Source organism: Delphinus delphis, chromosome 2, assembly GCF_949987515.2.
Source record: "Delphinus delphis chromosome 2, mDelDel1.2, whole genome shotgun sequence".
NCBI lineage: Eukaryota > Metazoa > Chordata > Mammalia > Artiodactyla > Delphinidae > Delphinus > Delphinus delphis.
The window spans coordinates 100,453,143-100,469,470 of record NC_082684.1 but is presented as its reverse complement, the minus strand read 5'-3'; the positions used below and the strand labels follow the sequence as shown (position 1 = coordinate 100,469,470).

General features: G+C 47.8%; 1 protein-coding gene across 2 annotated transcripts in view; it reads left to right on the top strand.

Moving 5' to 3' along the window:
* Positions 1 to 16,328, top strand: part of APBA2 (amyloid beta precursor protein binding family A member 2) — a 186,272-nt gene that overhangs the window by 29,458 nt on the left and 140,486 nt on the right. For both annotated transcript variants that reach the window (XM_060005300.1, XM_060005301.1), the window contains exon 2: positions 2,865 to 2,980. The gene's annotated coding sequence lies outside the window, so the exon portion shown is untranslated. The remainder of the gene's footprint in view (positions 1 to 2,864; positions 2,981 to 16,328) is intronic.

The following is a 16,328-nucleotide window of genomic DNA, read 5'->3' as shown; positions in this document are numbered from 1 at the left end:
TTCATAAATAAGTTCGTTTGTGCCATATTTTAGATTCCACAAAAAAGAAGATATGAAAATGCTGTCTGCTTGATTTTTTGTCTGTGAAGGGTTTTTTGGGTTTTTTTTTAACGTCTTTATTGGAGTATAATTGCTTTACAATGGTATGTTAGTTTCTGCTTTATAACAAAGTGAATCAGTTATACATATACATATGTTCCCATATCCCTTCCCTCTTGCGTCTCCCTCCCTCCCACCCTCCCTATCCCACCCCTCTAGGTGGTCACATAGCACCGAGCTGATCTCCCTGTGCTATGCGGCTGCTTCCCACTAGCTATCTATTTTACGTTTGGTAGTGTATATATGTCCATGCCACTCTCTCACTTTGTCCCAGCTTACCCTTCCCCCTCCCCGTGTCCTCAAGTCCATGTTCTAGTAGGTCTGTGTCTTTATTCCAGTCTTACCCCTAGGTTCTTCATGACCTTTTTTTTTTTCTTAGATTCCATATATATGTGTTAGCATATGATGTTTGTTTTTCTCTTTCTGACTTACTTCACTCTGTATGACAGACTCTAGGTCCATCCACCTCACTACAAATAACTCAATTTCGTTTCCTTTTATGGCTGAGTAATATTCCATTGTATATATGTGCCACATCTTCTTTATCCATTCATCTGTCGAACCACCATATTTTTTAAAATTTGGAAGCATAATTATTTCAGCAGTTTTAGGTTTACAGAAAAGTTGAGCAGAAAGTCCCCATGTGGCCTGTAACCCCCATACCCCCTAATTTCCCCTGTTATTAACATCTTGTGTTAGTACGGTACATTAGTTACCACTGATGAGCCAATATTGATACACAACCGTGGGGATTTATGAGCTGCTGCAAACCTTTTTCAGGGCACACCATGTGAGTGGCTGGGCACAGGGAGGGAGGCACTGTGTCACCTGCGTCCTGCCGGACGTCACAGCAGATGGAGCCGAGGGCCTGAACCTGGCATGCACTGGGGTGGCCCCACTGGTGGCTGTTGAACGGAGGGTGGGTGGACCATTGACCGAAGACGCCCTGATTCCCAGGCAGCCACCCCTACCCACTGTGGCTGGCCTGTGGAGCAGGAGCGTGGCTGAGAAGCTGGCTGCATTTTTAGCCTCAGGGACACGTTGCGCGTGGCAGCTTGCAGCCCGTGGCAGGTGCCGGGGTGGGTGGGTTCAAGGCGGTTTTGCAGCATGGGGAGCATGCAGCTTCAGGGGCTGGCAGGCACTCAGTGTGATCTCAGCGCTCTCAGTGGCGTGCTCCATTGCTTCCTGTCCGCTGTAGCTGGTGCCTTTGACCCCAACCCGATGCTCCATCCTCGTCTCTCGGAGTCGCTTCCCCATCTTTGCTGCTTTTTGCATTTATCCTCCCCTTTCCTTAAGGCTGGAATTGAGGCCCATGTCCTCGGCTTGCTGGCTGCAGTGGCATGTGAAGTCTCTGGAAAGCTGTGCCTTTGGCAGGCCGGGAGCCTAGAGGGAGCAAGGAGATGTGGCTGGGAATGATTGTGAAAACTGCAGAGACAAGACAGGCTGAGAAGATTGTGGTTACAGCTGGAGTTCAGGGACGCCTCTCCCAGTTGGGTTTTGAAGGATGAATAGTAGTTTGTCAGTAAGATTCTAGAGGCGTGAAAAGGGAATGGCTGAAACGCTGGCCTGGAAGGTGTGAGACCCCGACAGCACTGGGTCTTGGGGGTGTGACGGGGGTGAGGCTGCAGGGATGGGCAGAACACAGACCCGGGAGCTCATGGTCCAGAGCTGATCACCGCGTGGTGCAGCGCCGTGCTTCCAGACCCCATTAGAGTCCCTGGCTGTAGGTGGGGGCAGGCACGGTGTGATTTGGGCCGGGTGTCATCTGCGTGGAGGGTGGAGGGGGTCCGTGATTGGATTTAGGAGGCCCCCAGCTGGGTAGCCTGCTCTGTGGGCAGGAAGCGTGGCAGGAGCCCTGCACGTCAGAGCTCAAGGACTCTTGTAAGTTAATGCGGGTCTGTGCCCTCACTGGACAGGCAGGGAGACCAGGCTGCCGGTGCTGGAGTGGGGCCTGATCCCCACATCTCAGCGCCCCTGGCATCCTCCGAGATGAGGAAACGGAGCCCCAGGAGGTTCTGGAGCCTTCACAGGCTGTAAGGGCAGAGCTAGGTCTGAGCCAAGGTCTCTCTGTGGCCCAGCTGTACGCAGAGATGCAGGTGCCGCCCCTGCCAGGGTGGCCCCCCCACGCGTCAGGGAGCAGACGGTGGCCCTTGCACACGGGCTGGCTTGTGCTGCACACCCGCACATGCACACACTCACCCTTTCTTTGACGAGACTTTGTTTAGTGCCTTTTGTAAAATTCCTACCCCCACTGCGCCGTGTGCAACGCACACAATTTTAAGATAACCCAGACATCACCAAGCTCTATCTTGTGTAGCATTTTGGTTTTTTTGGGAAAACAAGTTGGGGACAGAACCTTGAAGAATATGCTTCCTTTCCTGTCAGAGCAAAAGGAACCTGTAATCTTAAGGCCACGGGGTTTCCTGCATCTTCCTCCAAAAGGGTTAGAGAAATGCATCCCCAGGAGACCGGGGCCAGTGGCTGCGTCCTGAGTGCCCGCTGGCCTTTGGGAGTAGAGGGAGGGCTCCCCTGAAAACTTGGGGAGACTCATGATCACCTTGCCACTCTTTGATTTTCAAACTGTTGGGTGGCTCTGTGGACCCCAGGAGCTCTGATCACAGAGTCCTGAGCTGCTTTGACGTCAGACACAGGGAGCTTTATGGAGCCTGTGATCGGCACTGCATCGGAGAACTTCCTTCTGCTCGTACAGGGGCAGCCTGTGTGCTCAGCCCGCTGACGCCAGCCTGTGTCCTCTTTCATTTCAGTCTCTGGAGCATCCGAGCGTCGCCGCATCTCGTCTGCATCTCGTCGGGGGAGCCGACGGCCGGGCCAGGACCGATCTGCGGATGGCCCAGGGTCCCCAGGCGCCTGCAGCTTCCCGGTGAGTAGGACCTGCGGGGTCACCACGCTGTCCGCCCTGCGTGCCTGGTCATCTGAGCATCTGCACTCACAGGCTGCCCCGGGGGCTGGGGGACAACTGGGCCCGCCCCCCTCATCTTTCTCCAGCAGAAGCTCCAATGCAGCTACACTCACGTGTTTCACCGTTTTCTGTTTTGACAAATTGATGAGGAGAAAGACGAGTTTGGGGCGTCCCCAGAGGACAAGCCACGCAGAGCAGACGTGGTTTCCTGTCACCCTTCTTCTCTCCTTTCAGACCCACCTTGTCCCCTTCTGCCGCCGGGGGTGCTCCAATCTGAGTGGCGCCGTTGCCCGCTTCCCACTAGGGTGCTGTTAGGCCAGATTGTGATATTAGGGGAATGCTGGCCTCATAGAATGTGTTAGGAAGTGTTCCTTCCTCTTCTAATTTCTGAAATAGATGATAGAGAATCGGTATCATTTCTTCCTTAAATGTTTGGTACAATTCAGCAGAGAAACCATCTGGGCCTGGTGATTTCTTTTGGGAAAGTTATTAATTATTGATTCAATTTTTAAGATACATATAGTTATTCTGTTTGTCTATTTCTCCTTGTGTGAGTGACTTTTGCTAGTACATGTCTTTTAAGGAGTTGGTCTGTTTTATCCAAATTATCAAATTTGGGGGCATGGAATTCTTTGTAGTACTCCTTTATTATTATCCTTTTAATGGGCTATTATTATCTTTTTCTGTGGGATCAGTGTTGATGACTCCTCTCTCTCTTTTGGTGTTGGTAGTTTGTGTCTTCTTTTTCTTGGCTAGCCTGGTCAGCAAAACAGATTTTGGGTTCATTGATTTTCTGTATTTCCTCTTCGTTTTCAATTTAATTGATTTATGCTCTCATTTTTATTATATTTCTTCTGCTTGTTTTAGGCTTCAGTTTCTCTTCATTTTATTTCCCAAGGTACACGCTTAGGTTATTGATTGGATATCTTTCTTCTTTTCTAATGTATACATTTAATGCTATATATTTCTAAGCACTGCTTTTGTTAAATACATTGTGGAAATTCTGACAAGTGGTATTTTTGTTTTCATTTAGTTAAAAAAACTTTTCTTTTGATAGTTCCTCGTTGACCCATGCGTTGTTTAGAATTATGTTGTTTAATTTCCAGATATTTGGGGATTTCACCCATTTTCCTTTATTGATTTTTAGTTTAATTCCATTCTGCTCTGAGAATGTACTTTGAGTGATTTCAACTTTTAAAAAACTTGTTCATGTGTGCTTTATGGCCCAAAATGTGTTCTGTCTTGGTGCTGTGGTCTGAATGTTTGTGTCCCCCCCAAACCCCGCCCCAAATTCATATGTTGAAATCGTAACTCCCAAGGTGATGGTATTAGGAGGTGGGGCCTTTGGAGGGTGACTAGGTCATGAGGGTGGCATGCTCATGAATGGGATTAGTGCCATTATGAAAGGGACCCTGCAGAGCTCCTCACCCCTTCTGCCATGTGAGGACACAACAGGAAGTCTGAGATCCAGAAAGGGGCCCTCATCTGACCAGGCTGGCCCCTGATCTCGGACTTCCAGCCTCCCGAACTGTGAGAAATAAATTTTTGTTGTTTGTATCGCACTGTAGTATTAATATTTCGTTATAGCAACCCATACGGACTAAGGCACTTGGTAACTGTTCCATGCAAGCTTGAGAAGAATGTGTATTTTGCCACTGTTGGATGGAATATTGCATGCATGTCAGTGAGACCCAGGTGATGGATAGTGCTGTCCAGGTGAACCATCCTTGCTGATTTTCTGCCGGCTTGTTCTATCAGTTACTGACAGGGGATGTTAACGTTGTCAATTATAATAGTGGATTTGTCCTTCTCTCTTTGCAGTTCTATCAGTTTTGCCTCATATATTTTGATGCTCTGTTAGGTACATAGCCATTTATGATTGCGATCTCCTGTTGGAGAATTGAATTACGTATCATGCGGTAATGCCCCCTCTTTATCCCTGACAGTTTTCCTTATTCTAAAATGTGCTTTGTCTGAAATGAGTATTGGTACCCCAGTTTTCTTTTTTTTTTCTTTTTTTTTTGTTTTTTTGCGGTAGGCGGGCCTCTGACTGCTGTGGCCTTTCCCATTGCGGAGCACAGGCTCTGGACGTGCAGGCTCAGCGGCCATGGCTCTCGGGCCCAGCCGCTCCGTGGCATGTGGGATCTTCCCGGACCGGGGCACGAACCTGCGTCTTCTGCATCGGCAGGCGGACTCTCAACCACTACGCCACCAGGGAAGCCCCCTTTTTTTTTAAATTTTGAAATGAGATTATTGTTTGTTTATTTTTTATTGGAGTATAATTGCTTTACAATGTTATGTTAGTTTCTGCTGTACAATGAAGTGAATCAGCTATATGCATACATATATCCCCTCCCTCTTGGACCTCCTTCCCCCTCATCCCACCCATCTAGGTCATCCCAGAGCACCGAGCTGAGCTCCCTGTGCTTCAGGTTCCCACTAGCTACCTATCTTATACATGGTAGTGTATTTATGTCAAACCTAGTCTCCCAGTTCATCCCACCCTCCCCTTCCCCCACTGTGTCCACATGTCCATTCTCTACGTCTGCGTCTCTATTCCTGCCCTGCAAATAGGTTCATCTGTTGGTACTACAGTTTTCTTTTGGAATTAGCACGGTATATCTTTCTCCATACCTTTACTTTCAACCTAAAAGTGTCTTTATATTTTAAATGGGTTTCTTGTAGACAGCATGTAGTTGGGTCTTGTGTTTTTATCCACTCTGACAAACTCTGTCTTTTAATTGGTGCATTTAGACTATTTACATTTTAAATGATTATTGATGTATTTAGATTGATGTCAAACTTTTCTTTTTTTAAATTAATTTTTATCGGAGTATAGTTGATTTACAATGTTGTGTTAGTTTCTGCTGTACAGCAAAGTGAATCAATTATACATATACATATATCCACTCTTTTTTAGATTCTATTCCCATGTAGGTCATTACAGAGTATTGAGTAGAGTTCCCTGTGCTATACAGTAGCTTCTTATTAGTTGTATATAGTAGTGTGTCAATTCCAATCTCCCAATTTATCCCTCCCCCCACTTCCCCCTTGGTAACCATAAGTTTGTTTTCTGCATCTGTGACTCTATTTCTGTTTTGTAAATAAGTTCATTTGTACCATTTTTTAGATTCCACATATAAGTGGATAGCAGACTTTTTATTCACTGTCTTCTGTTCTTGCCACTTCCTTTTCTCATTTCTCTGGTTTTCATTGACCATTTTGTAGGAATCAACTATATTTCTCTTAGCTTATCATTTTTAATTCTTTGAAAATTTTTATTGTTTGACTCAGAGTTTACAATATACATTTTTAAGTAATCTAAAGTCCACCTTCAAATAACACAATACTTCTTCAGATTTAGTGCAAGTACCTTAAAACAGACTATTCCCAGTTCCTCCTTCCCGTCCGTTGGGACACTGCTGTCATTCATTTCCCTTACCCATAAGCTAGAATCATCACAATACATTGTTACTATTAGAGTTTTAAATAAACAGTCATCTTTTAGATCAAATAAGAGTAAGAAAAGTATAAGATTTTATTTTACCTTCATTTATTCCTCCTCACACACTCTTTCTTCATATAGATTCAGGTTTCCAACGTATATAGTTTTCCTTCCATTTGAAGAAGAATCTGTTAATATTTCTTTCAGGGTATGTCTGCTGGTGACAGATTCCTTCACTATTTGTTTGTCTGAGAAAGTATTTATTTCTCCTTTACTTTTGATAGCTAGTTTTGCTGGATATAGAAGTACAGGTTAGTGGAGGTTTTTTTTCTTTTTCTTTTAAAGCTTTGAAGATTTTCACCTATTCCCTTCTTGTTTGCGTAGTTTCTCACAAGAAGTCTGATGTAATTCTTATCTTTGTTCCTTTATAGATAAAATGTTTCCCCACCTGCCTCTAGCTTATTTCTTGATTTTCTCTTTGTCTTCAGTTTGCTACAGTTTGAGTATGATATGCCTAGGTGTAGTTTTTGTTGTTGTTTTTTGTTATTGCAGTATAGGATTTACAGCGTTGTATTAATTTCTACTGTACAGCAAGGTGATTCAGCTAAACATATGTATACATTCTTTTTCATATTCTTTTCCATTATGGTTTATCACAGGATATTGAGTATAGTTCCTCGTGCTATACAGTAGGACCTTGTTGTTTATCCATCCTATATATAATAGTTTGCATCTGCTAATCCCATGTTGTTGTTTTTTAAAGTATTTATTCTGCTTGGTGTTCCTTGAGATTCCTGGATCTGTGGTTTGATGGTGTCTGTTGTTAATTTTAGAATAAATGTTGGCCATTATTAGCTCGAATACGTTTTCTTCCTCATTATCTCTTTTGTTTCCTTTGGGTCTTCAGTTATACGTATGCTGTATCTTTCAATATTGTCCCATGGTCCTTGGATGCTCTGTTCTGTCTCTGTTTTCACCCCCACACTGGCCTTCTTTTTTATTTTGCATTTCAGTTTGGGAAGTTTCTATTGGCCTATCTTCCAGCTCCCTGAATTTCCCCTCAGCCGTGTTGAGTCTACTGATGAGCCCATCAAAGGCATTCTTCCTTTCTATTACCAGTTTTTAAAAAATTTCTAGCATCTCTTTTGGATTCTTTCTTAGACTTTCCATCGCTCTGTTCATATTACCCTTCTGTTCTTGTATGCTGTCTACTTTTCCCATTAGAGCCCTTAGCATATGAATCATAGTTCCTTTAAATTCCCAGTCTGAGAATTTCAAAGTCTGTGTCATATCTGAGTCCAGTTAGGATGCTTGCTTTATTATCTCTTTAGAATATGGGTGTTAAAAAAATTGTTTATTTTTTTGCCTTTGATATGCTTTCTAATTTGTTGTTGAAAGTCAGATATGTTGTATTGTGAAATAGGAACCGAGGTAGCATGCCTTCTTGTGGGAATCTGTGTAAATCCCATTAGGAGCTGGGCTGTGTGTCGTGTCTGCTGAAGCTGTAGGTTCCAGAGGCTTCAGACTCCTCCAGTGGCCTTGGTTTGGCCTCCCCTCTGGACACTGGGCTTCCCTCAGTCCTGCTCCTCAGAGAGGGTCTGGTCTTGGAGCTCCTTCAGCTGGAATCCACTGTTATCAGACAGGAGCCCTGTTGGTGTGGTGGGAAGGTGTGGGGGAGGGCATGTGTTACCTGAAAACTGGGTTCGCCTCTTGGTGGGTGTTGAGCCCAGAGACACAACTAAGCGGAGATCCGGAGAAAGAAGGATTTATTAGTTGCAGCAAGTAAGGAGAACACCAGGGATCTTTCCCAAAGCAGCGTCTCCCCAGCAGCAAAATTGGGGAAGTTTTAAGCTTAAGGGTACATGCATATTCATGAGGGGGCTTGAGAAGAGCAGAATTCAGCATAGAACTTCAATCAACAGAGTACAAGCTTTAGTTGATTGAAGTCATGACGGCCAACATCATCATTCCATCCTCCACCTGGGTGGGGGCCTTAGTTTCTGCAGAACTCAAAGGCATGCTATTATGTGTATCCCCTGAGGACCCAGGACCCTGCCCCAAGGCTGCACTGTTGTTTCTTGAGGTTCCTCCCTTGTCTCTGGATCCCCTCCCTTCCCTGATTAGCAACTGTTTGAACCTGCCCATTGGAACTCAGGGAAGGTCATGGGGGCTGAATGAAGCCTATTTTCTGTAATCAAGAAATGGGGGACACAGAAAGGCTTTTGTGCCCAGGAGCCCCACAGGGTCCTGTTCCCTTTCAGCAGGTTCTGAATGAATAAACTAAAAGTGGTAAATAAAGAGGCCAAGCCACTTGGTCACGGTGACGGCTAGTTTGTAGGATTTCTCTTGTGCGTTGTGGTTTTGGGGAATTTGAAGCCCAGATGAGGGAGCCTGTATCCGGGAGCCTCCGGAAGTCCGCAGTGAATGGAGGAAGTGGCCCACAGCTGCCACGTGAAATGCAAGATGATGATGGTGCTGGTGGTGGTGCTGGGGCTGTGGCCACACCAGGCAGCTGGGTGGGCCCAGCCACACAGAGGCGGGTGGGCTCTACTGCTGTCACTTCTAAATTACTAACTGTTTTGCCCTCTTACTGTGGATGAACCTTCCATCCCACCCCTTTCCCTATGCCTGCAGTACTTTGTTTTGGGGATCGCAATAGCGGGCCTTCTGCGCGTCAAGAAAAACAGAATCGCCCCCGTCCTCCATGTCTTGTCAGCGATCCCTCCGCCAGCATCGAGTCTCATGAACAGGTTTTTAAACTGTTGCCATCTGTTCTGCTCTTAATTGCAAGTGTAAAAAATATTATTTTCCCAATTGCATCAGGGGAAGGGGAAAAATATGTATTCCTAAAGACCAGAGTTCTTGAATGAGGCAGCCTGGCTCTGCTGCCCACTCGCTAAAGATGATGTTGCTTCTTTGCTCAAATGGAAGCATTTTATAGCGGTGGTTTACTTACAGGGTAGTATTGGCCCACTTACATCTATAGAACAAGAAGTCAGGAGAAGGGAGAAAGTGGCCGATTTGCCATGGAGGCGCAAAGATCCTGTCCCCCCACCTCTCAGAGGGCCCAGCCCCCTGCTCTACCAGCAGTGTGCTGTCAGGGGTATGTCCTTGTGACCCCTCCTGCTGCTGGGGGTGTTTCCAGATGCAGGCCAAGTGTCAGGGCTGTTTTCACCCTCAGAAGCTGGTGAATTCGGTCTGGGCTGGTGCTGGGCTAGTAGTGCTAACGCCAACCTAGGGGCCGGTGTCAGAGCCGTGCATCCTACCCAGAGGACGGACATGGCAGCATTTTCTGTGGTTCTGAACTGGGTTTGGGGTGACAGAGAACAGAGTGCACGTGTGCACGGCACTTGTGTGCGGAGTCTTGTGGCCGGAGGACACCAGGTCCAGCCTATTGGAGGAGGGCGTGTCCTGGCTCGGACCCGCTGTGGAGCTGACGCTGGTGTCCCCCAGAGACTTCAGAGCTGGAGGCCGCTGTCCCCACTACATCCAGTCACCTGGACTGCCAAGAAACGAGTGAGGCATAGCTTTAACTTTGCCCTCACTGTCCCTCCGAACCTGCTCCAGGGGCTACTTCTTTCCTGGCCCAAATGACCCTTCAGGGAGGCCCTGGAACTTTCTGTTGTTCTAAGTCAATAACATGTTCTCTGGTGACTTTCAATCCCAGGAAGAGTCTCATTTCAGGAATACAGGTGAGCCATCGTGGACCCTCTGGAGCTTCTCCTGTCTGGCTGGAGCCTTACCCATCTTGGGAGTGGGCAGTGGAGGGAGGGCTGTGTGTGTGCTCTTTTCCCATTGCTGTAGGAAGGGGGACCCCTTCCAGGGCCCGAGAGTGGGGTCTTGTCAAACACTCAGAAGTGAATTGTTGGGACTTCCCTGGTGGCACAGTGGTTAAGAATCCGCCTGCCAATGCAGGGGACACAGGTTCGAGCCCTGGTCCGGGAAGATCCCACATGCCGTGGAGCAACTGAGCCCATGCACCACAGCTACTGAAGCCCACGTGCCTAGAGCCCGTGCTCCACAGCGAGAGGAGCCACTGCAGTGAGAAGCCCGCTCACCGCAACAAAAAGCAGACGCCACTGGCCACAGCTAGAGAAAGCCCGGGCACAGGAACGAAGACCTAACGCAGCCATAAATAAATAAATTAATGAATTGTCTGAAGAGACACATGTGCTGACAAAGCAAGAGACTTTATTGGGAAGGGGCGCCCGGGCGGAGAGCAGTAGGGTAAGGGAACCCAGGAGGACTGCTCTCCACGTGGCTTGAAATCTCGGGTTTTATGGTGATGCGGTTAGTTTCTGGGTTGTCTCTGGCCAGTCATCTTGCCTGGCCCATATTTGGTGACTCAGGGTCCTTCCCGGTGGTGGGTGCATCTCTCAGCCAAGATGGATTCCAGTGCAAAGGACTCTGGGAGGTTGTCAGGGCATATTATGGGCTGGCATCTCTTCCCTCCTTTCAGCCCCTCCTGAATTCCCCCGGTTAGTTTTCGGTGGCAGCACCATGTTCCTTATTGGGACGTCGTGCTGTGAGACAACTCAGGCAAGCGCTTATCATTGTTCCTGGCCAAGGCGGGTGGTTTTGGTCAGTGGTTCCCTAACACCATCTCTTGCCTCTGGTGGCCAGGGTTGGGCCACGAGGGTCAGAGCATCTGGGTAAAGGGTGGTCTTATCCCTCAAGGGGCTGGGTGGCACTCTCAGGGGCCAGCAGATGTTACTTCTGCATTGTCCTCTCCAGGGGCACTTCTGTCAGAATGTCCTTCTTCTTCTTCTTCTTATTTTTTTGGCGGTACGCGGGCCTCTCACTGTTGTGGCCTCTCCCGTTGCGGAGCACAGGCTCCAGACTCGCAGGCTCAGCGGCCATGGCTCACGGGCCCAGCCGCTCCGCGGCATGTGGGATCTTCCCGGACTGGGGCACGAACCCGTGTCCCCTGCGTTGGCAGACGGACTGTCAACCACTGCGCCACCAGGGAAGCCCTGTCCTTCCTTTTTAAGACTGAATAATAGTCCCTTGTATGTATAGACCACATCTTCTTTATTTATTCATCTGTTGATGGACACTTGGGTTGTTTCCACCTTCTGGCTATTGTGAATTGTGCTGCTATAAACGTGGGAACGCAGATGTCTCGTTGAGTCCCCGCTTTCAGTTCTTTTAGGTGTATACTCACAAGTGGAATTTCTGGATCAGATGGTAGTTCTGTGTTTATTTTTTTGAGGAACCTCCATACTGTTCTCCGTAGTGGCCGCACCATTTTACATTCCCACCGACAGTGCAGAAATGTTCCAATTTCTCCACATCCTCAACAACACGTGTTATTTTCTGAGGGTCATTATTATTATTCTTTGCTTTGTTTCTTTGTGGCAGCCATGCTAATGGGTGAATGGGTATAAGGTGGTAGGTACTTGCTTTGTATGGCGGCATCCACTGGCTTCACGAGATGTCTTGGAGCGGATGCAGTGTGATCTCATGCTGAAGCCATGAGTCAGCTCAAGGCAGTGGTGCATGAGTGTGGGCAGAGGCTGAGCTCTGCTGCACCTCCCTGGGAAATCTGGGCTCTCTTGTGATGCCCTGCAGGCGCAGCCAGGGTCCTGGGGTGCTGCGGGGTGCAGTTTGGAAACCACTGTCCTCGAAAATGAGCTTCAAACAAGTGAAGGATGGGAGAGAGTGACATAAAGAGTGGGGGAGGGACTTCCTTGGTGGTCCAGTGGGTAAGACTCCGTGCTCCCAATGCAGGGGGATCCCTGGTCTGGGAACTAGATCCCACGTGCATGCCGCAACTAAGAGTCCACGTGCCCCAACTAAGACTTGGAGCAGCCAAAGTAAATAAATAAATATTTTAAAAAAAGAGTGGGGGAAACGTAAAACACGTAGTTATGTGTGGAATTAAGATGAACTGAGGGGACTAAGTGTGGTGTAAATGGCTCCGTGCTCCATCTCTGTATTTACAGCCCTAAAAAGTGAGGAGAGACTTCGACAGAATGTAGGTAAACATTTTGGGTGGTTTTCTGGAATCGTTTTAGTGGTACTGTTAGCACTGCTATTCTGAGCAGGTTTTGTGTGTCATGTGAGATGAAGCAAATGCATAATCATGTGATCTTCCAGTTTGAGGACTCTGAGGACCAGTTTTCAGTGGAGAGGAGAAAGGAGATACAGAGGAAAAATAGTGAGGAAAAGGAAACCCTTGTAATCCTGAACTTGAATGAACTTGAATGACAAGGTCAGTGTGAACTCTTGAACCCACTGTGTTCCCCAGAGAGGCCTGGAAATGGTGGCCTCACCAACAGCAAGAAGATAGCCAGGCCCCTGATGGTGGTCTTGAAATACAGTTTTCTACTAAAAGAAACTAGGACTCCTTGGACAAACAGCAGATTCTGTGTCGAGAATAGGAACTGTACAAGTTGTACCTGGAACATTTTGTCAGAGCAGAGAGGAGAGGAACCATCAGACCCACTAGAATGGTATTAAAAGGGCCTGGGACTTGAAGAGGCCAAAGATGGGACAATTTGAACATCAGTAAGAGGAAAAACTGCAATGTATTGAAATGCATCTAATATGCTTAAATCCATGAGTTCTTTCTTTTTTTTTTAAATTGAAGTATAGTTGATTTACAATGTTGTGTTAGTTTCAGGTGTACAGCAAAGTGATTCAGTTACACACACACATACACACACACATAAGAATATATATATTCTTTTTCAGATTCTTTTCCATTATGGTTTATTACAATATATTGAATATAGTTTCCTGTGTTATACAATAGGTCCTTGTTGTTTATCTATTTTATAAATAGTAGTGTGTATCTGCTAATCCCAAAGTCCTAATTTATCCCTCTACCCTGCTTTTCCCCTTTGGTAGCCATAAATTTGTTTTCTATGTCTGAGTCTGTTTCTGTTTTGTAAATAAGTTCATTTGTATCATTTTTTTAGATTCCACATATAAGTGATATCATATGGTATTTGTCTTTCTCTTTCTGACTTACTTCACTTAGTATGATAATCTCTAGGTCCATCCATGTTGCTGCAAATGGCATTATTTCATTCTTTTTTATGGCTGAGTAATATTCCACTGTATATATGTACCACATCTTCTTTATCCATTCATCTGTGGAGGGACATTTAGGTGGTTTCCATGTCTTGGCTATTGTAAATAGTGTTGCTAGGAACATTGGGGTGCATGGATCTTTTCTAATTAGAGTTTTCTCCAGTAAATCCATGAGTTCTGAATGATACCAAGGAAGACAAAATGAAACAAAAAAGCCTAATTGGTCACCTCATCTTGTTTCCCTATGCACGTGGCACCAGTGGGCAGCCTAGTGGCAGGTGATGGGGTTTCTGTGTATAGAAGGGGTCCAGCACGTGGATGCATGAATGGACACCCTGGGTTGTGCTGATGCCAGCTGACATTGCAGAGAGGGAGGCATCCGGACCTCACGGCCTCTGGAGGAGGAAGGACGCCACGTTGCCCTGGAAGTTGTTTGCCTCCAAATTCTAATCTGAAACACATTCAGCCTCCAGATCTCACCACCAATTTGCTGGTACACAGAGGACAGGGGACAGTATTCTGCTAGGCTGTGGGGACAGTCATCAAAATCCCAGCCAAGGGAAGTGCTCTCCGACAAATGATTCGGTGTCTTCAGTGGATTGAAGGAGATGTGTAGGGCTGGGCACTCGGTGGGAAATGGTTAAGGAAAGGTGAGATGGTGATACCCCCAGAATTGGGGGTGGTCATGGGGCACATGGCAGGGGCTTTGTCTCAGAGCGGCGCGGGGGATGCCTCTGGGGCGGCCGGCACGGTCTGTCTCCTTATCTGGTTGAGGTTCCAGGGTATTTAATAGTCATTTATTAGGCTAAATATTTCCCTTATGCTGTTGCTGTTGTTTTGTATGTGGGTTGTTTTTCTAATTGAAATACAGTTAATCTACAATGTTGTGTAAGTTTCAGGTGTACAGCACAGCGATTCAGTTATGTATGTGTGTTTTGTTTTTTAAAAAAGTTAATTTATTTTTGGCTTGTTGGGTCTTCGTTGCTGTGTGGGCTTTTCTCTGGTTGTGGCGAGCGGGGACTACTCTCTGTTGCTGTGCACAGGCTTCTCACTGCGGTGGCTTCTCTTGTTGCGGAACACGGGCTCTAGGTGCACGGGCTTTAGTAGTTGTGGCTCACGGGCTTAGACGCTCCACAGCATGTGGGATCTTCCTGGACCAGGGCTCAAACTTGTGTCCCCTGCATTGGCAGGTGGATTCCTAACGTCTGCGCCACCAGGGAAGCCCTGTATGTGGGTTATTTTGACAATAAAAACATTAAAAGAAGACATTTAGGAAACCGGATCACGAGGGTGAACGTCCAGCCTGGTCCTGGGAGTGTGACGTATCCAGTCACTCTAACCTTCTCCCCTTCCTGCAACACACGGCTGACTGCGTCATTTCTCATATTTTCTACCTTAGACCTTTTATTGTAAACTTACCCATAAATATACTTGTGTCTTTGGTTCTGAGATTTCCAAAGGGTGTATGGAGTTGTGTTTTCATTTTTTCTGTGATTCTTATTCCATTTTCTTTCCTGTAAGGAGCTGTGTTAGGTCAGGTCCTCTGAGAAGCAGACTAAGGATTAGATATGTGTGGATTTTGTTGGGGGAGCAGCCTGCGAGGAAGCTGGGGAAGGGGTGTCAGACAGGAGGCGGGGGGGAGGAGAGGAGGCTTCAGGTGCAGCCCAAGGAAGGCAGAGCTGCCTGGAGGCACCTGTGCAGGGTCCATGTCTCCCAGGGAGGGTGGGGTCTGCGTCAGGGCCTCAGCTGCGCTCAGCCCGTGGGACCTGCTGTGGAGTCTCAGCCTCGTGGAGTGAGTCCCCCAACATTGATTTGGGTGGATAGCCTTTTGCTTGCAGTCAGGTTTTTCAGGAAACGCCCGTGAGTGGTGGGCGGTATGGGTGGCCGTGTTGGGATCCTGGCCAACACGGCTGGCTAGGTGGCCCCGGGGCACGTCAGGTGGCCGCGCTGGGCCTCAGTGGGCTCACCTGTAGTGCAGGAATGCTGATGGACTGGTCCAGAGCACAGGGACAACACGGGCCCATCACATGGGGCTGGTGCTGGAGCATCTCTGTGGTGTTCTTAGCTCTCAAATGTAAATACTGCGACCCACCCAGAATTACAGGGCAAAGCTAATGGAATCAAGAACGTAAAACTTCCCTGCTCCCTCATGCAGCTCCTCGAGTTTTGGGATGTTTCAGTTCAAAGGAGACGGGCCTCCCTGACTGCTGGCAGCATCGCCAGGTGAGCTCTTGGAGGCTGTAACACGAAAGCCTTATCTCCTGCCCCTGGTCTTGGTTCCGGTTCAGGCGCCCCTCCATCTCCTGGGTGGTCCCAGTGTCTTCCAGGGAGCGCTGGTCCTGCAAACCCTCCAGATGAGCCCTTTTTGGGTGGCACTGTTGATCTCGTCTGATGGATTAGGAAACTGGGGCTCAGAGGGGGACTGTCGGGGCCACAGCTGGGAGGTGAGTGTTCAGGGCTGCAAACAGCCCACTGCATCCTGGGTGGAGGGAAGCTGGTCGCCGGTCACACGTGTGAGGCCCCCGCCATCGTGAGTCAGGGGCTTTTCCGGGGGCGCTCATCTGCTGCCCTGCCTCCTTCACCCCCTCCCTGGGCATGGCTGCACGCCTCGCTCCATCCGTCTCTCGCTTTCCACTCCAGACCCGAAGGCCCCGCTTGGCAGGACTCTTTATGGATCCGTCGGCCCCCTTCTGCGGGCCTCACTTGCCTGCTTGGGGGCTGTAGTGGCCCTCACGATGCGACATCACAGCCTGCAGCCGGCTCCCTCTGCAGGAGCTCCCCTGGACCCCGGGACAGCCTCCCGACTAACCCTCGAATCCTGCTGCC